This window comes from Balaenoptera acutorostrata, chromosome 1, assembly GCF_949987535.1.
Source record: "Balaenoptera acutorostrata chromosome 1, mBalAcu1.1, whole genome shotgun sequence".
NCBI lineage: Eukaryota > Metazoa > Chordata > Mammalia > Artiodactyla > Balaenopteridae > Balaenoptera > Balaenoptera acutorostrata.
This window is the reverse complement of record NC_080064.1, coordinates 98,639,329-98,665,482: the sequence shown is the minus strand read 5'-3', so window position 1 is coordinate 98,665,482 and position 26,154 is coordinate 98,639,329. Positions and strand designations below refer to the sequence as shown.

The 26,154-nt window shown below is 41.3% G+C and overlaps 1 pseudogene; it reads left to right on the top strand.

Moving 5' to 3' along the window:
* Window positions 1-25,947, top strand: LOC103010725 (acidic mammalian chitinase-like; annotated as a pseudogene).
* The last annotated feature ends 207 nt before the right edge of the window (window positions 25,948-26,154 follow it).

Sequence of the window (26,154 nt, the reverse complement as noted above, 5' to 3'; positions counted from 1 at the left end):
CAAACCCCCAGGCTGAGGTTGTCCTGGAGCTCAGTAGACTCTGGAGTCTAGCTCTTGACTGAACTTTTTGAACTGGTCCCTGAGCTTTGCCGTGTCAGCAGGTTGGTCATTCCTAGGCCCTGTGACTTCACGTCTTTGTTCTTAGAAGCTTCGTTATCCCATCAACATGATCTTTACCACTTCCATCATCAGTAAGAGTAATGGCTGTTACTATTGATGCATTGATGCTTTCCATGTGCCAGATACTGTGCTAAATATTTTACATATACTATTGCATATAATTTCCATAACACTATAAGGATGTCAGAACTGTATTTCATTCCATCGATAAAGAAATCAAGGCTCAGATGTTTGTAAATCATCAAAAGTCACACATTTCACAAGTTTCAAAATTTGAACCTGAACACAACACATCAGATCCCACTGATCATGAATCCACTGCTTCTACACTCAAAGCCCTCAAGAATTCTCCATCACATGCAAATTTAAGACAAAACGCCTTTTGCCTGTACTCAAGACCATACAGAATCTAGCCCCTACCTATCTATACAGCCTTTCCCCTACTCCCTGATCTGAAGCATAGACTTCATCAAGTGCTTGCACCTTGTCATGACTTTCTTGCTTCTTTTGTTAATATCACTTGAAGTGTCCCTCCTCTTCTCCATGCTTATTTGAATTTTAGGCAAACTTCAGAGCCTGGATTAACTCCTATCCCCTCCAAATTTCTCCTGGGGTCCCAGTCCACAGTGATCTCTCACTTTTAATCCAGTAGTATTTACCTGTGCCCCTGTCACAATTTATATGTCCAAATCACTGGGTAAGCACTGGAAAAACAGCCCAATGTTCAGGAGTGGAGAAAGGAAAAACTTGGCATGTCTGGGGACTAGCTTCATGCGCTTGGAATAGAAGCGTCTTTTTCACATGGACCAATTACTCTCACTCTTTAAGCATCACTTCCTTAGAACAACCCTTGTGTGAAACCCCAGAATAGCTCAAGTTTCCTCTTCTCTGAAACATTGCATTTTCTTCACAGCACATATCAGCACATACACCTCATATATGTGTGTTTTTGTTAAGTGTCTGGCCTTTCCACTAGGCTGTGGTGTCTGTCTTGCTCACCATTGTATCTCCAAGTGCCTTGTCTCATAGACAGCACCAGCAAACACATGAGAATGAAGAGGAGAGGTAGAGCAGCAGAAAAAGCTGGACAGGGAATGAGGGACTGAATCACATAGGACTTTATGTACCACATTATGGAGTTTATCACCTACTGCCTTATAGTGTTTGTCATGGCATGACATATTGTGTTGTGTCTTTTCAGTTAGAATAAGCTCCTTAAAAACAGAAAGTATGATTTACCCCCTCCTTATATCACCATGATCCCTATAGGAGTGTCTTGCACATAGTAGGTGCTCAACTTGTATATATCAATTAATTTCAAGCCCTGTGTTTGGCACTGTGTGCTGGGCCACACAACAGTAGATTAAAGAAGACAAGACACAGTATCTGCCTTCCAAGAGCTTCCAGTCAGAGCTGGAGAGGTCACCAGTACAAGACTGAGGCTATTATTCCAATAATCACAAAGGCCCAACACCATTACATGGGTAGATATGTCATAGGGTGGCCTTGCTTCCTGGAAGATGCAGAACATTGGAGCTCCTGGATTGGGGGCGGCGGTGGCAGTGATGAGGGGAGGACAGGGCTCATGGTTGTGGAAGAGGCACCTGACTCTCTTTGTACTGGTGTCCCTCTCAGGTTTGCCATCGGTGACCAGGCCACTGGCTGGTGTTCCCAGGGCTGCCAGGCCATTGTGGATATGGGGACCTTCCTGCTGGCTGTTTCCCAGCAGTACATGACCTCCTTCCTGCAGTCAACAGGAGCCCAGGAAAACGAGAATGCTGATGTGAGTAGCCAGAAGCCAAAGGTTTCTCTGCACATCCATGCAGCCTCAGCCAGGAGCCCAAGTGCCTGAGTTCATGAGAGGGAGGAGGAAGGGTTGTGTGGGGACCTGAACCCCTGGCAGGACAGAACAGGTGGGGACACAGCTTGGCATTTCATGAACCTCCAATGCACGGAAGGGAAAGGGGAGGGAATAATACCAACCCCATCCAGACTGTGAGTGAGGGCTGAATGGTTGTCTGGTGCTGCTAGTTCATTGTAGGTCCTAGGAGCACATTCAGGTTGGTCTGGCCACTGTCATTTGACTGAGTGAAATAGAGTCAGGGCACAATGCCCTTGTACATTCCACTTGGCTTTCTTCCTTCTCTAGAAATGCACCTTTGGGTTTTACTCTGAGGAGCCTCCTGTGCCCACATCTCCACCCCTTGGTACACATATGTAGTTTGCTTTTCCCTGCATGCAAGTGTCTGTGTGTGGATGTGTGTGTGCATGTGATGAGCACATGGACTGGTATACACAAATGTGGATATAAGAGTGTGTTATGAGTATACTTCTACAAATGTGTGCCAATGCCTTTTCTCTGTAATTTGTACTTTCTGAGGTTAGAATTTGGGTTTTGGAAGAGCCTAACTCCTTATGGCCATATCCATACTCCCCAAAACTAAGAGCTGAGGTATGTTTAAGGGGAGGAGTCAAGAAGCAAGAGGGCCAGTCAACATTGTGCCCAGGAGTCAGGCCTGGCCTTCCATGCTCTGAAACAGCCTCTGCTGGAAGATGGAGAAGAGAGTCTCACAGGAAAGGGGGGGGGGCTTGGGCCCTTTGTCTGGGCCCCCAGCCCCGGCGTTCTGCAGCATTGCCTCTTCTCTCTCTGTTTGTGGTCAACTGCGACTCCGTGCAGAGCATGCCCACCATCACCTTCATCATCAGTGGGTCCCATTTCCCACTGCCTCCCTCTGCCTATGTCTTCAACATACGTATTCACCCCAGGGTCCCTGGATTGTGTGTTTGGATGGGCCCAAGGCTGGTCTGTGTCCCAGCTCACATCTGGGTTGCTATGGGCAATCACCAGGGGCAGGGCTGAGGGTGAACAAGAAGTCAGGGACCCCCAGGCATCACGGAATATAGGGTGGGGGGCGTTCCCATGGGAAAGGCCTCTGCAGTGCAACTGGTGATGTCCTCATGTCCTCTGTCTCTTCAGAACAATAGTTACTGCATGCTGGGGATTGAGGCCTCTTACCTGCCCTCCTCCAGCGGGGAGCCTCTGTGGATTCTGGGCAATGTCTTCCTCAAGGAGTATTACTCTGTCTTCGATGTGGCCAACAATCATGTGGGCTTTGCCCTCTCCACTTAGACTAGTGCAAGGCAGATGCCTGCACCTGCCTGCAACCTCCCCAAGGACTCTGCAATTGCCCTAATGCCTTTGTGGCTGAGGGCAGCATTTTAAACTATCCTGATTCCTTCTGCCCACTAGAGTGTTTTTCTTCCTGAACCTAAGAAATCAGAAATCTCCAAACATTTTTGAGACTCCTTCCAACAAACAATTTAGTAGTTTATCCTAAATTGAAAGTTAGCAACAGCTGTTTGGAGGCTCTTTTAATCAATGGGAGAGAACAGGAGAGGCAGTATCTGGCTGCATGCAGCATGGGTGTCAAGGACACAGTGGTCTCTACATGATGGTCGTGGTTGGAGGTTTTCACCCCTCCCAGCACTCTCTCTTCCAAAATTATTTTCTCTCAATTCTTAAAAAAGACGTGAGCCAGATCAATTGCTGACTGAAGAATTTTGGAGAAGAAAAAAGAATCCTTAGAGAGCATTTCAAAAAGGTGCTTGGAAGGCCAAAATCTGATCAGAACGTAGTGTTATTGTTCATTTGTTTGTTTTTGTAAGGGAGCAACACAGTTGTAATAAATTTAAATATTATGGGACATTTCACAGACTCCATTCATTCCTACCAGTACTTTCAGGCTGCTTCACATATTCACTTTACCTGCACATATTCTCTTCTGAGATAGAGTATTTGAAGACTGGGAAGAGAGACAGGGGAAGAAGGAGAGGGAGAGAGAGGGAAATATCAATAGATTGAGAGAGAGCAGCAGGTCCACAAAGGTAGGAGGAAAGAGAAAAGTATTTAAATAGAGAGCTGCAAGGAAACAGGGAAGTGAGAAGAGGTAGAAGCTATGGAAGGTGGAGGTAAAGTTAGAGATCTGGGGTTTTTTGGGGGAGATGTTCCAGAGCAACATCTCTAGAGAGGAATGTAGGATGGAGATTCTGAGAAATGTTGCCTATGCTTACAAATTAGAGTTTTAAAAATATTCCTAAAGAGATATAAAGATTGGAATTATCCTTTAATTATTATTGGCAGTCATAATGTGCTCTTTAAATTGAATTCATGAAGACAGTGGCCACATGGGACCCCAGCCTATATTTGGGTTATACTTATAAAAGAGATTTCCATTTAATTATTTCTAATGGGGTCATCACAGGTCAAATGTCATTAATTTATTCATAAACTATTAATCAAAATCTTGGTTTGTGTAAATGAAATTTTCCCTGATCCCTGACATCTTTCTCCCTTTCCTCTGCCTATCCTCCCACTCTCTATGAAGAGGTACAATACTTTGTATCTCTGATAATGCATTACACAGTGCACTGGATTTTACCCATTTACCCAACTAGATTATGATCTCCTAGAGGAAAGAGACTGTGTTATTTTCTCTTTAAATCCCCAGATCTTAGATGTCTCGCAGAAAAGATGTACTTAGCAGAAACTTGTATTACTAAATTAATGATATACAATACAAGTGAGATTAATGCTGTTACAGTGAATTCTTCCTGAGAGTGTCAGGAAAGAAGAAGGTATCACAGAGGAAATTGTGTTAACTTTAGACCTTGAAGTAGGAGTAGTAACTCATCATGTATGGAAAGTAAAAAGGCATCTCATGCAGAAAAACAACGTAAGAACAACACAGAGGCTTGGAAGAGTTTGTGCCATTGCAGATCAGCAAAGAATCTGAACTGGCTGGAGCACACAGAACCTGGAAAGGATAGCAGGGAATGAGGCTGCCAGGTGGATTGGATCAGATGAGCAGGGCCTTGCTAAAAGTCTGGACTTTATTATCTAATCGATGGGAACCACAATGGGTTTAGAAAAAGAGAGAGAATGATCAGACCTTTGTTTGAGGAAGAGATGTCTGCTGGCAGGGCCCCTCTGTTCCACAGCCCTCATTTGGGGTTCCTCAGGTTCCTGTACCTGGTGGAGACACAACTCCAGAGAGATGCATATTCTTCATTCCTGGTAGAGCTTCTGCCTTAGGACCCTAGCCATTTTCTTAGCTCATGGTCATGGCCGAGAAACCTAAACAGAAGTGAAACACTCCTATACCCAGAATTTAGAGCTAACCCAAATCAGGGAGCTCTCAGCTTCCCTCTTTCTTAGTTCCACTGTGACTCTCCTCTTTACTATCCAAAAGTCACAGGAACCACAAAAACAGCTCCCCACAGTCCTGGTGGCCATGTTGACCAAGACCTCCTTCCCTGTCCCTCTCACGGTCAAAGACATGGCAAAAGGATTTTATCTTCTTGAGAAGATTTGATGCATTCTATGAACAAGTCCTCTGAAGTTGGCCACAGCAGGTGAGGAGTTGACAACACAATAGGCTGTTCTACTGTCACAGAGATAAAGAGGCCCGTCTCAGCTCAGATCTTACACAAAGCGACAGGACGCCAGGTCTTTCTTTGGGGACTGCAGCAGTGATGGAAAGGATGCTGCTTTGGACTGGTAAGTAGCACAGACCCAATTCCCTCTTCTCCTCTAAATCCAGAGAATACTCTCCATCAAGCATCAGAAAGCAGGGACCCAGAAGTTTGCTTCCATGTAAAAAGACTTTGTTTGGATTTTTCTATGTCATTTCTCTCTTGTCCTGGCATGTGCCATCCCATTAGGTCCCTGCTTTGTCAGGCTGCTGGCTTTTTCTTTCTCTTATACATGCCCAGGTTCCAGAATAAAAAGAGTGACACCATCTGTACATTGATAGGAAGTGCTAAGTAACAAAGTTCTGAATTTCGAAGGCTTAGCAGGTGTGCCCTAGCAAGTCAGGCATTCCCTGAATGCATCTAACCCAAAGCACTGCTTCTGTTGCTTCCAATCTAAATCTCACTGCCTCTCTCTCTGCAATGTCCCACTTAATAGAATGACTTTTACAATGATTCTACTCCTTCATCTATCACCTCTCTCACCACCCATATCTTGCCCAGTGCCACCTTCTGTAGAGGAAGAACTAACGCTCCCCTCAGTGCTCAGATCCTTAACTTGGCAACGCCCCACTCCCAAAGAGCTTTGGAAGGCTGTGGTCCATGAGCACCTGAGGATGCTGAACACCACCAGTGGTAGCAGCTGATCCAACAGATTCTGGGACATCCTGGGCCTCAGCTAGAATGCAAAGCTTTTCAGCTCTTGCCCCCACTAAAGATACAGCTGAGCTAAAACAAGAGTAGATAAGCTAGATCTTGGCTTAAGGTCATTGTCGGAAAGTGAGAATCCAGTCCATTGGAGCCTTGATGACTGTGCCAGGTAGATAGGCCACTGGTTTAATTAACACACATTTATTTTATTCTGACTGTACGTTAGGTAATGTCACTTCGGTTATCTCATCTAATCCTCACAATATATTTTGAAGTGGGTTTTAATCTCCCCATTTTTGTCAGTAAGCAAATTGAGGTTAGGTGTTGTGTGACAAGATATCCAGCATCCTGCAGCTGGAAGGAGAAGAGCAAGGCTTCAAGCACAACAGTGTCTGCTCAGAGCCCATGCTCTTTCTACTCACCACTCACTAGGTGGTGGGGAACGCAGCTCCAGGACCCCCTCCTCCCCAGGGTGGCTTAGGCACAAGCTGTGGAGAGGAAGATCTGTACAGGACTCACCAGTAGCTGACTGTTGATTGTTAGTTACCCAGCAGTGCAACAGGTCTGTAGCTTCCCTGGGAAGCCCCGAGCTGAGTCATGGATTTGTTTCTTGTCTTTTTACAGGTTTGGTTGTATTGCTGCAGCTGCAGCTTGGTAAGCATCATGAGTGTCTTTCCTTTTGATACAGGAGTTTCCACCATCAGCAGACTTAGACATATTTGAAAATCTGAGAGAACTGGAGTCTCTACCTCCTGTAGGATACTCAAAATTGTTACAAAAAAATAAATAGAGGAATGAAGGAAGGAAGGGAGGGAGGGAGGGAGACGCAAGAGGGAGGAGATATAGAAATATATGTATATGTATAGCTGATTCACTTTGTTATAAAGCAGAAACTAACACACCATTGTAAAGCAATTATACTCCAAAAAAGATGTTGAAAAAAAAAAAAAAACTAGCTCTGAAAATGACCTGAAGACTAGCAAAACAGATTTTCTACAACTAAGGATATAAAGGAAAGGCAACATCAAGACAGGTAAGAGGGGCAGAGATTCTGTCTAGTCAAAACCCCCACCCCCTGTCCAGTGACCACAGGGTCACGAGGTCACCGGACTGGGGAGCCTGATGTGGGGCTCAGACCTTTCTATCATGCTCTTTCTTGGTTCACGTACCCTGAGAGAACCAGCTGACATTCCAGCAGCCCTAAAGAGAGGCCACAAGGGGTACTGAGATCTTCTGCCAACAGCCAGTGCCAGCTTGCCCACCATGTGAGTGAGTTATTTTAGGAATGAATCCTTCAGACCCAGTCAAGCCTTCAATAACTGCTCTAGTCAACATCTTTTATATATATATATTTTTAAAATATTTATTTATTTATTTGGCTGCGTCGGGTCTTAGTTGCGGCACGCGGGATCTTCATTGCGGCAAGTGGGATCTTTTGCTGCCGCGCATGGGCTCTTCGTTGTGGCACGCGGCTTCTCTCTAGTTGTGGTGCGTGGGCTCCAAAGCGCGTGGGCTCAGTAGTTGCGGTGCACGGGCTTAGTTGCCCTGCAGCATGTGGGATCTTAGTTCCCTGGCCAGGAATCGAACCCACGTCCCCTGCATTGGAAGGCAGATTCTTAACCACTGAACCACCAGGGAAGTCCCCCTGCTCCAGTCAACATCTTGACTGCAACCTGCAGTTCTCATGAGAGAACCCAATCCAGGACCACTCAGCCAAGCTGCTCCTGAGTTATAGACTCTATATGAAATAATACATATTTCTTATTGTTTTAAGTGTCTACGTTTGGGGATAATTTGTTATACAGCAACAGATAATGAATAGAGTCAGGAATAGCTTGGTTGTTGATATTTGACCATGAGATTGCCCAACACCAGAACTGTTGAAGAAGAGACATCCATTTATTCAACCAACTTGTATCAAGTGCCTAGTCTGTGTCAACTTCCAGGGATCCAAAGATGAACTCAAGATGACTTAAAGGAGGCCAGATACACTGAAGAAATTCTTGGCTCAGCCTGGGGACTTGCTTTAAGGCCAAGGCTGACAGCTGCCCCTGCACCTGTGCCCACTCTTATCTGCCGGACTGGCTTAGGCCCAGGTTTGAGGGATGTGGCTGCTGGCAGTGGCAAGTCTATGGCCTTGGGACATCAGGTGAGATAAAACAGGCCCTGACCTCTGCAACTCCTTGTAGCACTGACTACTCTCCCAGCCACACCTCTCACCCCACCAAAACCCCAATCTCATATGTTTTTCCTAAGGAGTCAAGCTCTAGCAAAAATAGGACACAATGTTCTTTACACACCTAATGCCACCACTCCTCCCAGAATGAGGAGGAGAGGGCAGAGGTACAAGGTCCATGTTTCTCTGGCAGCAGCTTCTCTCTCCCTACCTCTTCCCTGAACTGGAATAAGGGGGGAGAGCTGGGAGCTGCAGCATCCTATGTCTGCCCCTGTCCTTCCCCTCCAGCACTGTGGTAGTAAAATCACTAGGAGACAAGGGGGAGAAGATGAGCAGGGCTAATCCTGCCCCTTCCATGAACCAGGTTCCTTCTAGGACCCTTGCCACTGGCCTTAAAAGTAGGGCCTGGTCCTGTAGGAAGAAAGTTACATGCCTTAAATGAATGCTTAACATCACAACTAAACCCTCCCACCATGTGTTTTTCTGGCCCTGGGCCTTGTACCTTGGGACCCTGATTCTAACACTGTGCCCTTCATTCCTTCTCTCGGCTTCCACATCCCCTGAGGGACTTGACCTCAGTGCTGAGCTAAGGCTTCCAATTGTAAGCAGTTCTGTCAGAGTAGCCAGGCCTGGGCTGGTGAGGGAACTCTCCTGGATTCTCTCCCGCTTAGATTCTCATGAATCTGGATGAAATGGGATGGGTGGCGATATGAACGTGACACCCTTGGGCACCTGTTGTCATGAGATGGCAGCTGTGCTGTTCCCATAGTGATAAAAGGGGTCTTCTCCTTATATACGGCTGGGTCAAGAGGCTGCCCAAGGTGGTCAGTGTGTAGGCACAATGGGAAGGATGCTGCTCTGGGCCTGTGAGTCTCCTTCTCTTTTTGTCCTTCTTCCTTCCCACAGGTCATGGGGTGTCCCTGGGGATGGGGAGGAGGGCAGGTTTCTGTTTCAGTGAGCCTTGTACATAGGGGATTCCCCCATGCCTCAGGCTGTGGATAGAGGAACTTGGGATCCACGCCTGAGAGTGATGAAATGGGGTCCTGGGGAAATGCCACTGATAAATCCAAAGGCCCTTGATGTCCTGGAAGTCTCCTGAGTACAGCAGGTCCTAACTGGGAAACCCATCTGAGGATGCCTGGTTTTTGTATTTTGTTTCTTTGTTTGTTTCAAGCTTGGCTGTTCTGCTGCAGGTACAACTAGGTAAGGAGTAACACAGCCTCCTATCCACACTCCAATTTTCCTGATAGTTACGCCTCTTTCCCTCCTTTCTTCCAAGTCTGCATTTCCTTCTCCTTTTGCTATGTCAGGACTAAGACCTGTTTTGTGATGTCAGGACTAGGACTAGCCCCAGCCTGTTTTGCTTGATCTCAGAAAGTCAACACTGGGAGGGGACATATAGCTCATCTAATCCAGAATGCCTCATTTTATAGGTGGGAAAACTAAAGCACAGAGAAGGGAAGCGACTTGTCCTTGGTTGTTCAGCACCAGAACTTAAACCAATATTCTAATGCCAAGAATAGTGTCTATTACCTGGTAGTCTATACTCTTCTTTGTGTTGTCTTCTTTTCCCCTCAAATGTCCTCACATTCTTTCTAATAACTAAGCATTGGTCTGTGGATGTGAAATATTACTAAGGCCCAGATATGGGGACTCAGGAGAGGAGAGTGGGAAGAGCGTGAGCTTCAGAGCAAGACTGCCTGGAAATAGTGCATGCACAATAAATATTTGGGGAATAAATGGATGAATGAATTGGTATTCATCTTAATCTTTCAGTCTTGAGTAGTTCTGAGTCTCATCTAAAAATGAGAATGTTTCCCCCATAAGGCCGTATGGGTATTAAAATTTAAGTAAAACAATGCATATAAAACCTCTAAATAAAGCATCAGTCACATCATATGCCATCTACAAAAGGTATTTGTTTTATTGGTAATGAACTTGAGTAGTCCTTGAAGTTATGAATAGTACCCAAGGAGCATAATTAACCTCACCACTTGCTGCTATGATGGTGAATTGATTTTATTTAATGTGTTGACTTGAATTGATTTAAAGCTTTCTGAGTCATGAAAGATGCATAGGTCTTGCTGAGATTCTGTTCACAAAAGTGTCATGACTGTTTAGCCAGGTCCTTCATAGGCCTGGGAAAGGAGTGCAGCAGTATCTACCAGGTATCTGTCATGTGAACACTTAGGTAGCCCTTCCCCTTGAAGAGGTCATCAGCAAGTGACACAGACAGTGGAGACTTGCACCACAATGGCTGCTGCTTTCTCTCATAGGCTCAGCCTATAAGATAGTGTGCTACTTTACCAACTGGTCGCAGTATCGACCAGAACCAGCCAAGTTCTTCCCCAAGGATGTGGACCCATGTCTGTGCACACACCTGATATGTGCCTTTGCCACCATGAATGACAACAAGATTGCTCCCTATGAATGGAATGATATTGATGTCCTGTATACTCAGTTCCAAACCCTGAAAGACTGTTCAATGGGAATTGAATCCATGGTGAGTGGGAGTCAGCGAGGGATAATGGAGAGCCCAAGTTCAGTCTCCAATTTATTCCCAAATATCATAAGATTCTGAGAGGTAAAGTCCCTTGCAGATAGTTTTTTCCTGAAAATAATACACAGATTTCTGACACATGTATGGTAAACTATGATGTAAAGACTAACGTGGGCAGATGGAGAGGCGCACTTGCCATGGGGATTTTAGAGCTTGTACTTGGTGGCTGCCTGTTTCCCAGAGAGTCAAGAATGAGGATAGCAGAGTTGTTTTTGCAGTACCTGTATCCTGCAAGCTCACAGAGGTCTCACTAAAAAGTGTCTGTTTGTTTCTTTCTGCAGCAACAGAGATCTGGTCACTTTGCTGGCTGTTGGTGGCTGGAATTTTGGCACTCAGAAGTAAGTCTTTCTATGGCCAGAATATGAGGGTGGAGGCAAAAGGAAGAATCCTTCAGGCTGGGGTGGGAAAATGTGATACCAGTGGGTAGGTGAAAATGGATATTCCAGGGGGAAAGAGACTGGTACTTAAGAAGATACTGTCTGCAGGTGGGAAGGGCTGACTGCAGCAGATGTGGAAACATAGAAATAGTATGGAGAAAATGGTGGGCAAACACTCAAAAGAATGTGAAGAATGGTGAGTGAGAAAGAACTGGCGTGGTGATGGAGAAGCACTTGGGTCCTCATGAGAATATGAGCCCTGGGTTGAGTCATAGGCTTTTCTTCCGGGAAGCAGTGAGAAAGGATTGGTAACCTCACAGGCTTTTTGATTCTGAGTTGGAAAAAAGAGATGATGAGGTTAGACTAGATTTGTATGTAAAAAGTTATGCAAGTCAGTGGTAAACTACTTTTTAAATTCTGAAAGTAAGGCCTTCCTATAATTATTTTGAAATTAGAGATCACAAAGTTATTTGACATGAAAAGTAACTTGCCTCTCTCTTCTTCCCTCCAAAATTCTTCAGAGGTAGGCAGCTACTCCTAAAATGCAATGATGGAACAAGTTGCAATGAGTGTGTTTATTCTCAAATAGCCAAGTGAACTTTCTGGCAGTTACCTATCAGGTAACAAGCTAATTCTCACCTTTGGTATTTGATCAATATTTCTTCTGCCTCAAGTCCACTCCACCAGTAGAGTTTTTTTCTTATCTTGCTCACAAATCACTTATATAGGAAAATCTTTGCAGGTCAATTCCCATAACTCCAAACAATATGTCCCCCCTCCCTTTTTAGGTAACTAAGTTTGCACTAGTCAGTTTATTTCAATTAAAAAAAAAAACTTAATTGCTATTGAATACCTGAACTAAAAGCAAAAAGAAAAGAAAAAAAAGAAGATAAATTAGGGAGGTTTTGATCCAGGTTACAAAGGGTTTACCACAGGCTCGTTATAATCAAGAACTAACCAAGAGGGTTTAAAAATGTGTTTATAGAGTATAAAATTGCTGACTATGACAGATGAACTAATTTTTCTAGATTTCAAGGCAACTTTAAGTACAAGACTCAGTATATTTAATAGCACATCTTTGGGAGTCAGAAGGGCTTCATTAAACGTATTCACATATTATAAATCACATCTTAATTTTAGAAACAGTAAATATAAAAAATGAACATCTTAGGATCAAAGAACTGTGATATCTAAACCACTGCCCCTGAAAGATCTCACTAATAATTTAAGTGCACATGTACCATTGATATTATAAATAAATAGAGAATATTATTGAATGGGTATACTGAAGAAAATAAAGTTTTAATTATAAACACTTATCTACTAGTTAACATTAACACTTTGAGTTCACCTTAACTGTAAAAATCCAATGGTGGCTACTATAAAATGCATAATAAAAATTGATATCAGAGATGTTGTGGGGATTATTCCTGGATCTGTGATGTTAATACAGACAAACTCTCTGCCTAGATTCACCACCATGGTCTCCACAGCTGCCAAAAGCAAAGTCTTCATCTGTTCTGTCATTGACTTCCTTCGTCAATATATATGCTTCATCAATATATATGCTTTTATATATGCTTCGGGTATACAGCATGATAGTTCAACATCTGTATACATTACAGAGTGATCACAGTCATAAGTCTAGTTATTAGCCATCACCATGCAGTTAATGTCCTTCACCCATTTCACCCACCCCACAACCCTCTTCCCCTCTGGTAACCACCAGTTTGTTCACTGTATCTATGACTTTGTTTTTGTTTTATTTTGTTTGTTTGCTGGGTTTTTTCCTCAGATTCCACCTATGATTAAAATAATATGGTATTTGTCTTTCTCCATCTCACTCATTTCACTTAGCATAATACACTCAAGTTCCATCCATGTGGTTGCAAATGGCAGAATTTCATTCTTTTTTAAGGCTGAATAGAATTCCATTTATATATATATACACACACGTATACCATGTTTTGATCACTTAGGTTTGCTTCCATATCTTGGCTATTGTAAATAATGCTTCAGTGAACATAGGGGAACATATTTTTTTTAATTCGTGTTTTCATTTTCTTTGGATAAATACCCAGAAGTGTAATAGCTGGGTCATATGGTAGTTCTATCCTTAATTTTTTGAGTAATCTCCATACTGTTTTCTACAATGCTTGCACCAATTTATAATCCCACCAACAAAGTATGAGGGTTCTCTTTTCTCCACATCCTGTCCAACATTTGTTATTCCTTGTCTTTTGAATAATAGCCATTTTAACAGTTGTGAGAGGATATTTTATTGTGGTTTTGATTAATGATGTTGAACATCCTTTCATGTGCTTGTGGGACATCTGTATGTCTTCTCTGGAAAAAATATCGATTCAGATCCTCTGCCCATTTTTTAATTGGAGTGTTTGGGGTTTTTTGGTCTTGAATTTTCTGAATTCTTTACATATTTTAGATATTAACCCCTTATCAGATATATGATTTGCAAATATTTTCTCCCATTCAGTAGGTTGAATTTTGTTTTGATGATGGTTTTGTTTGTTGTAAAGAAGCTTATTAGTTTAATGTAATTTTGTTTGTATATTTTTGCTTATGTTTCCCTTGCCTTGGAGTCAGATCCCCAAAAATGTCTCTGTGACCAATGTTAATGAGGTTACTACCTAAGTTTTCTTCCAAAAATTTCATGGTTTCAAGTCTTGAATTCACATCTTTAATCCATTTTGAGTTATTTTTTGTATATGGTATACGAGAGTAGTCGAGTTTAATTCTTTTGTGTGTGGCCATCCAAGTTTCCCAACACTATTTATTGAAGAAAATGTCTTTTATCATTATATGTTATTTGCTCCTTTGTTATAGATTAATTGTCTACATGCATGGATTTATTTCTGGGGAATCAATTCTTTTCCATTGATCTATGTGTCTATTTTTGTGGCAGTACCATACTGTTTTGATTACTATAGCTTTGTAGTATAGTTTGAAATCAGGGAGTATGATATGAGAATATAAGGTCTTTTGTGGTCCCATACAAATTTTAGAATATTTGTTCCAATACTGTGAATATGCCATAGGTATTTTGATAGGGATTGCATTGAATCTATGAAGTGCTTTGGTATGGACTTTTCAACAATATTAATTCTTCCAGTCCACAAGAATGGCTTATACTTTCATGTATTTTCATTGTCTTCAATTTGTTTCATCAATGTCTTATAGTTTTTAGAGTACAAGTCTTTCACCTCCTAGGTTAAATTTATTCCTGGCTATTTTATTCTTTGAGATGCAATTGTAAATGGGATTGTTTTCTTAATTTCTCTTTCTTAGTTAGTTTATTATTATTGTATAGAAATGTAACAGATGTCTGTATATTAATTTTGTATTCTGCGATTTTACTGAATTCATTTATTCTTAATTTTTTTTTGGTGAAGTCTTTACGGATTTCTATATATAGCATCATGTCGTCTACAGATAGTGACAGTTGATTTCTTCCTTTTCAATTTGAATATCTTAATTTACTTTTCTTGCCTAATTGCTGTGGCTAGGACTTCCAAACACTATGTTAAGTAGAAGTGGTGAGAATGGGCATCCTTGTATTGCTCGTGATCTTAGAGGAAAAACTTTTAGCTTTTCACTATTGAATATATTGGAGGTAGATTTATCATATATGGCCTTTTTATGTTGAGATACATTCCCTCTATGCCTCCTTTATTGAAAGATTTTATCATAAATGGATCTTGAATTTTATCAACTGTTTTTTCTACATCTATTGAGATGATCATATGTTTTTTATCCTTCATTTGTTAATGTGATGTATCACCTTGATTGATCTGTAGGTGCTGAACCATCCTTGCATCCCTGGTATAAATCACACTTGATAGTAGCATCTGATCCTTTTATTGTATTGTTGGATTTGGTTTGTTAATATTTTTATTGAGAACTTTTGCATCTATGTTCATCAAGGGTATTGGCCTATAGTTTTTTTGTGTGTGTGGTCCTTGTCTAGATTTGGTATCAGGGCAATTCTGGCTTCGTAAAATGTGTGAAAATTTTCCCTCCTTTTCAATTGAGTTTGAGAAAGATAGGTATTAAATAGCCATGTGGGGGCTTCCCGGGTGGCGCAGTGGTTGAGAATCTGCCTGCTAATGCAGGGGACACGGGTTCGAGCCCTGGTCTGGGAAGATCCCACATGCCACGGAGCAGCTGGGCCCGTGAGCCACAATTGCTGAGCCTGCGCGTCTGGAGCCTGTGCCCCGCGACGGGAGGGGCCGCGATAGAGAAAGGCCCGCGCACCGCGATGAAGAGCGGTCCCCGCACCGCGATGAAGAGTGGCCCCCGCTTGCCGCAACTGGAGAAAGCCCTCGCACGAACCGAAGACCCAACACAGCCAAAAATAAATAAATAAATAAATAAATAAATAAGAAAATCCTAAAAATAAATAAATAAATAAATAAATAAATAGCCATGTGGTCCTGAGCTTTTGTTTGTTGGAAGATTTTTGATTACTGTTTCAATCTCCTTAGTAATCAGTCTATTCAGATTTTCCATTTCTTCATAATTCAGTCTTGAAAGATTGTATGTTTCTAGAAATCTATCCATTTCTTCTAGGTGACCAATTTATTGGCTTACAATTGTTCTTAGTAGTATCTTATTATCCTTTGTATTTCTGTGGTATCAGTTGTAACTTCTCCTCTTTCATTTCTGATTTTATTTACTTGTTCTCTCCCTCTCTCTCTCTCTGTTAGTCTGCCTAATGCCTTATTGATTCTATTTATCTTTTCAAAGAAACAGCTCTTAATTTCATTGATCTTTTTGGTTCTTCTTCTAGTTCCTTTTGGTAAAGTTAGATTGTTTACTTGAGATTTTTCTTTTTTCTTGATGTAGGTCTGTTTTACTATGAAGTTCCCTCTCAGAACCACCGTTGCTGCATCTGATGGATTCTGGCATGTCATATTTCTATTCTCATTTGTCTCTTGGTATTTTTTGATTTCTCCTTTAATTTTCTTGATGGTCCATTGGTTATTCATAGCATTGTTGTTTAATCTCCACATTTTGTTGTTTTTCTCATTTTTGTCTCATGATTGATTTCTAGTTTCATATCATTGTGGTTATAGAAGATGCTTTATATAAGTTCAATCTTGAATTTATTGAGACTTGTTTTATGACCTAACATGTGATCTATCATGAAGAACCTTCCATATGAAGTTGAAAAAAATGTGTATTTTGCTAGTCTGGATGGAATGTTCTGTATATATCTCTAAAGCTATGTGATTTAATGTGTTAAGTCCACTGTTTTATTCTTGATTTTCTGTCTGGATGATCTGTTATTGATGTAAGGGGTGATAACTCCCCTACTATTATTATTGCTTTAAATTTCTCCCTTTGAGTACGTTAATAATTGCTTTATATATCTTGGTGCTCCTCTGTTGGGTGCATATACATTTACAAATGTTACAGCTTCTTATTGGATTGACCCCTTTGTCATTATGTAATGCCCTTCTTTGTCTTTATTACAGTGTTTATTTTAAAGTCTATTTTCTCTGGTATGAGTTTAGCTACTCTAAATTTCTTTTTAACTTCCTTTTGCATGAAATATTTTTTTCCATCCCTTCACCTCAGTCTACGTGTGTCTTTATTTTTGAAGTGAGTCTCTTGTAGGCAGCATATAGATGGATTTGTTTCTTTATTCATTCAGCCATTCTATGTCTTATGATTGTGAATTTAGTCCATTTACATTTAAAGTTTTTTTTTCATGTAGTTACCATGAAGTTCATATATAACATTCTATGTAAATATCCCCTTTTAATCTCTCCCACATTTTATACTTTTTTTTCTTTTTTAATTTTTATTTATTTATTTATTTATTTATTTATTTATTTTTGGCTGTGCTGGGTCTTTGGTTCGTGCGAGGGCTTTCTCCAGTTGCGGCAAGTGGGGGCCACTCTTCATCGCGGTGCGGGGACCGCTCTTCATCGCGGTGCGCGGGCCTTTCACTATCGCGGCCCCTCCCGTCGCGGGGCACAGGCTCCAGAAGCGCAGGCTCAGCAGCCGTGGCTCACGGGCCCAGCCGCTCCGCGGCATGTGGGATCCTCCCAGACCAGGGCTCGAACCCGTGTCTCCTGCATTAGCAGGCAGATTCTCAACCACTGCGCCACCAGGGAAGCCCCACATTTTATACTTTTGCTTACATCTTATTTTATGTAACTCTTAACTGATTATTGTAATTTTAGTGAATTTTATTACATTTGTCTTTTAACCTTCACATTTACTTTATTAGTGATTGATCCACTACTTTTTAAGAAATATATTTACATTTTCAAGTGAGATTTTTGCTTTCATATTTTTAAAAATTATTAATTAGTGCCTTTTTTTCATCTTAAAGAAGTCCCTTAAACATTTCTTATAAGGCCAGTTTAGTGGTGGTGACCTCCTTTAGCTTTTGTTTATCTTGGAAACTCATAATCTCTCCTTCAATTGTGAATGATAACCTTGCTGGGTAGAGAATTCTTTGTTGGAAGTTTTTTCCTTTCAGTACTTTGAATATGTCATGACACTTCCTACTGGCTTGTAAGGTTTCTGCTGAAAAATCTGCTGATAGCCTTATGGAGTTTCACTTGTATGTAACAAATTGTTTTTCCCTTGCTGCTCTCCTAAAAGCAGCAGATTCTTTTTCCTTAACTTTTGCCATTTTAATTACAATGTGTCTTGGTGCATGTCTCTTTGGGTTCAATTTATTCGAAACTCTCCAAGCTTCCTGGACCTGGATGTCTGTTTCCTTCCCCAGATTAGGAATTCTTCAGCTACTATTTCTTCAAATAAGTTTTTCTGTCCCTTTCTCTTTCTCTTCTACTTCTGGGACCCCTATAATGTGAATGTTATGCTACTTGTTGTTGTACCAAAGGTCCCTTAAAGTATCTTCACTTTTTAAAATTTTTTGTTCAATTTGCTGCTCTGTCTGGATGAGTTCCATTGCTTTGCCTTTTAGCTCACTGATTTGTTTGACTACTATTGTAATCTGTTGTTGAACACATCTAGTGTATTTTTCTGTTCAGTTATAACTTCTGTTTACTTTTTAAAAATATTTTTCTATCTCTTTGTTGATGCTGTCATTGTGTTCTTCCCTTCTACTCCTGAGTTCAGGGAGCATCTTTATGACCATTATGTTGAACTCTTTATCAGGTAGGTTGGTTATCACCATTTCATTTCATTTTTTTTCTGAGATTTTTGTCTTGTTCTTTTGATTGGAACATATTCTTCTGTCTACTCATTTTGCCTAATTCTCTGTGTTTGTTTTGATGTATTAGGTAAATCAGCTACCACTCCCAGTCTTGAAAGACTGGCTTTATATAGGAGATGTCCTGTGGAGTTCAGAAGAACTATCCTAATTGGCCACCAGAGCAATGTGCACAAGCCATGTCCCCTATGTGGGCTGCATATGTTTTCCTGTTGTTGTGGGGTCACAGATACTATGACAGCACACTAGTATGCGGGATTGGCCCTGCAAATTGCCTATGGGGTCTCACCATAGTGGCTGCTGGATGCTGGTGGTCAGCGGTAGCCCCTGGAATGCCTGTGGGGCCGAGTCATGGTGGCTGCCAGTTACTAGTGGGTTGGCTGGTCCCAGAATGGCTGTGAGACTCATCCATGGTGGCTGCTGGGTACCTGTGGGCAGAGCTGGCCATATAATGGCTGCAAAGACTATTTTCAGGGCTGTCATATGCTGGGGGATAGGGCTGGCCCTCAGAACTGCAGTGGGGCTGTGCCCACCAGTGCCCAGCAGGGTTATTTCCTGGCTGGCTATGAGGCACTGCCAAAACACAGAGGTAGGCAGGGCTCTTAGCAGTGTGCACCCACAGATTAGATGGAGATTTCCAATATGGTGCCACCAGTGCCAGTATTAGTAAGGTAGCCTGAGATGGCAAAAATAGCTCCCACTAGGGTCTCAGTCCCCAGGGATCATCCCAGCTGGTCCTTACTCTATAGCAGATGCTTCAGGATTAGAAAGTGTGTCCCTTTCATCTATGGTCCATGCACTTTTCAATCTGGTGATTTTGTGCAGGTTTTTGTGTCAAGAGAGACTGTGTGTGGGCCCTTTAAAAATGAGTTTTCCTTTCCCTGTAGTTCTATGGTTTTCCTGGGAGTATTTCACATTGGTTTTTAAACCCAGTGGTTTGGGGAGGGCAGGGTTTATATCTCCTGAGAAGGATCTAAGGCTTAGTTTGCCTGATGTGGAACTCGAAACTTTTATTCCTCAGGGAAAATAACTGTACTTTTAAAAAAAAATTTATTTGAGTATAGTTGATTTACAATGTTGTGTTAGTTTCAGGTAACTGTACCTTTGTTATACTTCATGATTGTGGATCACTGTGGCTGGAGTGTGGTTTTTCCTTGATGTGACTGTATCTCTGTTTCTTCTACCCATCTCAATGCTGTCCTTTTACTCTTTGTTGTGGAGACTCTATTCATCCAGTTTTCAGGCCCTTTCTGGAGGGAATTTTTCCATATGTAGTAGTAGATTTGTTGTATCCATGGGAGGAGTCAGTTCAGAGTCCTTCTATACTTCCATCTTGAATCCTCTCTTCCAAGAAATTCTTGAATCAAGAAGAAGGAACCTTTCATTATGTCATTCATTCAATAAGTATTGAGTGCATTCTATGATCCAGACACTGTGCTTCACACTGGATACAGAGCAGTGAGTAAGATAAATGTGATACTTGCTCTTGTGGGGATTACAGCATAGTGGAGGATACAGAGCAAAACAAACAAATAAATGAATAAGTAATTGTCAATCATGATAAGAGCAATGATAGCAGCAAATAAGATGGTCAGGGGAGTCTACTCAGAGAAGCGACATTTGAGCAACAACATGAAGATATAAAAGCAACCAGGAATACAAAGGATAGGAAGAATTTTCTAAGGAAGCGATAAAAGCATTTGCAAAGCCTAGAGGCAGGAAAGAACAAATGCTGAGGATAGAGATTCAAAAGGGAGAACGAAGTCACAGCAAGGAAGAGAGTTTCTAGATCCTCTGCCAGGAGTTCCTGGTCTTTTTCTCTAGAATTGTCATTAAATGAGACTTAGATTCAAGGACTCTTACTGTTTTTATCTTTGTTCCAAGTTATACCTTACCAGAATCTATCCCTATATTTCAAGGGCTATTTCCAGAAATGGGGAATTGCTGTGAGCTGGAAACCATCTCAAGAAGTACTCACCATAGGAAATACATAATGAAGACAGCCACTAAAATTCACCCTCTCTTCTCTCCAGGAAATGCTACAGGCTTTTGAAGAAGAGGCTAAAGAAAGAGAAAAACCCAGACTGCTGATCACAGCAGCTGTGTCTGCAGGCAAAGGGACCATTGATGCGGGATATGAAATTGCAGAGATTGGAAAGTGAGTGTGAGGAGTCTCTCAGGTTCTCCAAATCCCAGAGCAGAGATACCTAAACGTTTTGGTAGAAAGCATTCCAAGTAGTTGTGTAAACATAATGTTGAGAAAGTTGGTACCATCAATTGCCAACAATGTTTGAAGTGGTTCTGGGATAAGGTGGTGACCCCTTTAAATTGTCACTGTAGTAGGCTTTGGGGGAAAGAGGAACAAGATTCAAGACCTTGGAAAATCTTTGTATGTAACAGCTAACCTCATTAACAGTTTCTTTTGAAAAGGCTATAAAATTTTTTAAAAAGCTATTATTGACAAAACAATAAGAGAGCTATTCACCTGCAACTATGGCCCTAGAGACATGTGTTTCTGAGACACATGCTCTAACTACCATGTTTTCTTACCTTCTGCTCTGGATTTGCCCTGTTTATTTCAAGAAAGTAAAGGAGACTTTCTATCTAGCCCTATGGAAGTCACAGAAGATAACACCCAGGAAGCCACATTAGTGGGGCCATATGGATATCTACTTGACATCATGAGTTTCCACAGCTACCATTTCTTGCTCTTAAATTGTCCATAAGACAATGCTCCCAGGATCTTGATGGCTCAAAATCTCTTGCTCCAGGCTTCTTGATTTCATCAGTGTGATGACCTATGACTTCCATCATGGCTGGGACACGAGTACAAGACACAACAGCCCCCTGCATGTAGGATCCAAGGATCAAGGCGACATATGTTCTTTCAACTGTGTAAAAAAGAAAAGATCCAAATCATATGCAGACGGAAGACAGGGAAGGGATTGGGAACCTTGGTTGTTGGAAAACAGGGTTTCTCTTTGGGGGACAATTAGCTAGACTTTGTTAATCATATGGAGAAAACACTGGTAAGGAATAATGTCTGTGTTACCTTCTGCAGGAATATGCCATGAAGCCCTGGAGAGACAATGGGGTCCCTTCAGAGAAGCTCATCATGGGGTTCCTCACCTATGGGAGGACTTTCTGGCTCAGCACTTCTGACACCTCAGTCTGTGCCCAGTCTCTGGAGCAGGGTCATCTGGTCCTTACACAGGTGAGGCTGGATTCTGGACTTACTATGAGGTAACTAACACAGCTAATTCAGGCTAAAATGCCCTGGGGAAAATTCTTCCACTCTCCAAGTCATTTTGTTACTCCTCTGCTCTTGAGATCCTATATCCCAGCTTTCACAGATCTAACAGCTCTGAGCATAGCAGCCTGTGGAAAGGCAGGTTGATGACTGTGGAATACTTTTCACTTAAAAAAACCAAGCTGAATTTCCTTTTTGGGTTTTAAAGTGTATGGGACCATATTTTCTACAGTCCAAAGCTATACTGAATTCTGTTACATCCATGTAAATAGATGGAGAAGGATTTCAGTAGTTTAGCCTAGTGATGGCATATAATTGGATCTTCTTTCCAACCTGAATTGATTGCATGTACTCAAATCTTGTGTTAAAAATTCAGACTGATAGGTGAATAGTTAGCAGTGTTTGCCAAAGACTCGAGTGTTTGTGGAAGAATGACCTCAGCACATTTGGTCATGCTTACCATTTCTCAACTAACCTGTGGTTATAGAATTAGAATTTCACTTCTTTGTACCTGGTTTCATATAAATTTGTGTCTTCATTTTATGAAACAAAATCACTTTCTAGAGAAATATGTGAAATTAAAGTAGATATTTCACAATGCCCCCTTTTCCATCTGTCTCCCATTTCTTACTATTTTTCTCCCATTTAAGTCCTTTCTCCTCCAATACATGACATAATCTGTGACATACTCAATGTTTCCTTCTTCACTCCCCCCATAGATCTGCACATTCCTAAGTGAAGTCACAAATGCCTGGATAGAAGACCAAAAAGTTCCATATGCTTATAAAAACCCTGAGTGGGTTGGCTATGACAATATTAAGAGCTATGGATATAAGGTATGAACAGTGTAAAAAATTACAATTCTAGCTTCAAATCCTAAGTGGTTTCAAAGTTTTAAATATGTACAAAGTGGAGTAGACCAACCTCATTATGACTTACCTTTCCACCAAGACAGAGAAAACAATATGATTAAATATAGATTTAATGATACAGTGTACAATATATAGGAGAATACACTGACATATAGTATAATATTCTAATATGTTTAAAATTTATTGCCCAATTTTTGTCCAATATGAATCTATACTAATTCATGTGAAATGGTTATAAGCTAAATCTAAGACCAACATTTTCATGGACAATAATGAAAATAATCCTTTACATTTTTACCTAAATGCCTTGCAACCATTATCTTACTTGATTCTACACAATCCAGTGAAGTAAGAAATAGCATCTCCATTTTACAGATGTGTAAGCTGAGGTTCATAGATTCTGTGACTAATCCAAGGGTACATAGTTGGAGAATGCAAAGGCAGTAATTGAACATGTTATCTGGCTCAGAATCTAGGCTCTTTCCATCGCACTGCTCTGTCAGTTCATCTTTACAGAATCCTGGTCAGGAGAAAAGTGGTCAACATGGAGGAGAAAGGGGCTGTATGGTGCAGTGGTTAACAGTCTAGACTTTGGTGTCAGATATACCTGGTTCTCAAGTCCTGATCTAGGATTGGGTGAGTTCCCAGAAATCTGTGAAAGAGTAGTAATAATAGGATCTACCCAGTAGTTCCTGTGAAGATTAAGCAAGTAATGAATGTTAAAATGTAGCTTAGCTTGGACTACTAGTATTAAATAAATATTAGCTTTGTTTATATTAATACCCAAGAGTTTATTAACTGGAGCAAGAAAACAAAAATAGAACTGAGTTAGACAATCATACCTTGAATTCACAAAGCACATATCCTTTCATAAAAAAAAAAATTCATAGGGTTTCAACCCACTTGCAATTTTCTCCCTTATATCCCCTTGTCACCCTGTACTCCATTCTTTGTTGTGTAGATGCCATTTGATTCTGGCTACCAAGTGCTCTTTGTGTCTGCAGGTTGACTTTCTCAAGGAGAACAATTTTGGTGGGGCCATGATTTGGGCCATTGATCTGGATGACTTCTTAGGCTCCTTCTGCAATAAGGGCAAATATTCACTCACAATCAAGCTGAAGTCACTCCTGGGCTTGTCCTCAGGTGCATCACTACTAAGTTCACCACATTGTTCTAAAGATGATGTAGGTCAAGCTGCAAGAATGGCAACTGCAGAGGGACAAGAGTGCATGGAGGCAGCCACAGAGCATCATGTGAAAAAGGGACAGATTTACAGGAAGAGGCTTTTTAGAAATACTTTTTTCAATCAAGAGGCCAGTCTAAGTTCAGTAGCTATGTGGGCAAAGATTTGAATCCACCTTATACCCTAGAGGTGGGCCTTTCTTCTCAGGAAAATTTTGTCTGGGAGGAAGAATCTGATATCTTGAAAGTGAGTCTGATGCATGTGCTGACATTTTCTCTAAACTAGACAGCTTGCCTGTCAGTGCAGTGCACCATATCATAACTTAGACATAAGCAGTCCAGTTAGCCACTTCCCACCTGCTTTAGTTACAGATTTTGTCTTTGGGTGCTAGTGGGGAGGGTTGGAGGTAGGTCTTGAAGAAGAGCAGGCACAACGGCTCACATTGCTGATTGGTCCATGACTCAGCAGTGTGAGGAGAGAAACCCCTGCTCTTCACATGGCTTTGCATGTTCCTTGGTTAAGCATCCCTGGGGTAAGGCTAAAGATGGAGGTAGAGAAGTAGAAGATATGAGGGTTCCGTATGTCTCTACTCTCAGGAAATTGACAGAATAATTGATTTTTTAAATTGTAAAACCTGTTAAGAGATGATTATAAAAAGATGGGCTCAAATTATAAAGTGAGGGAGTAAGAGGTAGCAAATTCTAGTGGTGGAGAGGGTTCTAGTAATAGAGTAAAATGAAATATAAAATGTCTGAATTGCCAGAGGGAGAAAAAGGGGAGAAAAAGCAATGTTGAATGGAAACAAGCAAAAATAAAGCATAAAAAACAAAACATAACAAGATGATAAAATCTAAGTATAATACTTGCGGCTAACAAGATGACAAAATGCAGATGTATTACTTATGACAGAAATATGGATAAGCTTCCTCTACAAAAACACAAGTATTAATTAGTCCCCCACATAAAATCCTTGGTCAATCATGGTAGGGTTGGGTTCACTTCTCCCTCAGTGGAAACGTAGCATAAGCCCAGGGCTGACATCCTGCTAGGACCCCAATGGCCCTTGTTCTCCCTTCCTGCTTGCTTTGGACATCTGTCCCCTTGTAACATTCTTCCCAACCATAACTTGGAACTCTCACAGGGCTCAAGTTCTTGGAGAACAAAACTGATATAAGAGGAGGTCTATAGTTTTTGCCTCTACATTCAAAAACAGCTTATGATGATGTTCTGAAATGGTCTTTTTGTTCTTTTAGAATGCACTCCACCAGCCACCAAGACCTGGTACAACCCACCAGTGACAACCGGAAATGAAGTTTCCTGTGCCAATATCGGTGGAGACAACCCACCAGTGACACCGGAAGTGAAGGTTTCTGTGCCAATATCGGTGGAGACAGCAGCAGTGGTGGAGAAGGTGGTGGTGATGGGGGCAGTGGAGGAGATGAAGGTTTCTGTACTGGTAAAGCAGATGGCATTTTTAGCAATCCTAAAGACACCATCAAGTTCCACGAGTGTGTTGGAGGCAAGACCTTCCACTCCCAGTGTGCTCAGGGTCTGGTGTTCCACCAGAACCACAAGTGTTGTAATTGGCCTTCAATTTAAAATGTTGGAAAAATTCTACTTTGTCACAAATGCTCTTGTGCTGCATGTCAAACTTAATCTTCCAATACTCCATGTAGTCTACATATTATATCAATCTATCTGTCAGTTTGGAAGCCCTACGTTACTAAAGCAGCATTATAATTAGGTTTTACTCCATTAAGATCTAAAAAAAAACTGTAAACCCCTTGAACAAAACCCATATGTAAAATAAATGACACTGTATACTTTATTTTTTTGTATTCATTTGTATTCTTTCTTAAGTACTTGTATATACAATTAAGCATTTCAAGGGACCCTGGAGGTTAACTGAAGCTATAGTAAAATTTTTACTTTTTGTCAAATCAGGTTACTATTTTAGAAAGAGGAGTTGCCTTCCCTGGCAAAAGCCTTGAGAGTATGAACCAAAAAACAGTGTGAAAGATGTTCTCTCATCCCTGTCAATATCCTCCAAAGAAGGGGCCCAAGACCCTAAGTCAGAAAAAATAATGAATGCTAAATTACCACCTCTGAAAAAAGCAGCATGTGTGTGGATCCAAAGGAGAAAAGGGAGGGAGGTGTGCTAAAGCGGTGAGAAATGTTAATCTTGATTTATCTCAAGTCATAAAAATACTTCTTGACAAGATA